The following is a 1263-nucleotide window of genomic DNA, read 5'->3' as shown; positions in this document are numbered from 1 at the left end:
CCGGTGGCCCCCATGGCCTTTTGTGGTCCTTGATTACTCCATGAAAAAGTTAGGGATGATTCTTCCAACTTTGAATTGTAAGTATTGCTATATGGGTTCCCTTGACGTCTCATGCCATTACCTATAAAGTCAACATTTTCCACTGAAGAAACATCACCAATAGAGATTGGACAATCAAAAGGAGCATGTCCTCCACCACAACCGGTGCAGTTGGTCATGGCCGCAACTCTATTCGAAGCTATGAGATCTAGCTTCTTACTCAGAATCTCTACTTGCGCCGCCAATGAGGTTACCGCATCAATTTCATGGAGACCGGCCACCTTTTTCTTCTTCCTAGCATTCCATTAGTAACTATTTAACCCCATTTCCTCAATTAATTGACGAGCCTCATCGGGTGTTTTGCTACCTAAGGTACCTCCTGCTACCGCATCCAAGAGTTGCCTTGTACTCGGGTTCAAACCATTGTAGATGGTTTGAACAATCATCCACTCTAGAAATCTGTATTGCGGACACTTTCTCAGGAGCTCTTTGAACCTTTCCCATGTCTCGAATAGAGACTCCAATTCCAACTGAACAAAGGATGAGATCTCATTCCTAAGCTTTGCTGATTTTCCGGGAGGAAAGTAACGGGCTAGAAAAGCTTCTACCATCTCCTCCCATGTAGTGATTGATGCTCTAGGTAATGAGTGTAGCCACTGCTTCGCTCTCCCCTCCAAGAAAAATGGGAAGGCTCTCAATATGATGGCATCATCCGTAACCCCATTTATCTTCAATATGCCGTACACTTCGAGAAAGCTGTCTATATGACTATTTGGATCTTTATCAGCCAAACCGTTGAATTGTGCGGACTGCTGTAGCATATGGATGAATGTCGGCTTTAGCTTGAAGTTCTGAGCTGTAATCGGGGGATGCACAATAATCGATTGTGTTCTCAATACTAAAGGTCTGGCATAGTCGGATAGTGTTCGCTGTTTCTCATTCTGTTCTGTCATGTTTTCAGATTCCTCTCATTCCAAATCAGCTGAATTATACTGTTCTTGCACAGGTTCTTTCCCTTTTATTCCAAGTGTACGTTCAAGCTCAGGGTCTCCTTCAATCAATATTGATGGATTCCCTTGGGTCATAACCTGGAGCTGCACCAAAAAGAAAGAAAAAGAAAATCAGAACGATGAAAGAATAAGAACATATGAAATAGAATGTGTGGTGAAATAGCTAAGAAAACAAAGTGCAAAGTATCTCTAAACGCCTACTCCCCGGCAACGG

General features: G+C 43.0%; 1 non-coding gene across 1 annotated transcript; it reads left to right on the top strand.

Moving 5' to 3' along the window:
* The first annotated feature begins 495 nt into the window (after positions 1–495).
* LOC120253631 lies at positions 496–602 on the top strand. Its single transcript, XR_005534347.1, has one exon. It is a non-coding gene; the product is annotated as a small nucleolar RNA R71 (small nucleolar RNA).
* The last annotated feature ends 661 nt before the right edge of the window (positions 603–1263 follow it).

The sequence above is a fragment of the Dioscorea cayenensis genome, unplaced genomic scaffold (assembly GCF_009730915.1).
Source record: "Dioscorea cayenensis subsp. rotundata cultivar TDr96_F1 unplaced genomic scaffold, TDr96_F1_v2_PseudoChromosome.rev07_lg8_w22 25.fasta BLBR01000141.1, whole genome shotgun sequence".
NCBI classification, from domain to species: Eukaryota; Viridiplantae; Streptophyta; class Magnoliopsida; order Dioscoreales; family Dioscoreaceae; genus Dioscorea; species Dioscorea cayenensis.
The sequence above is the reverse complement of the archived record's forward strand: the minus strand, read 5'-3'. Positions and strand labels throughout refer to the sequence as shown.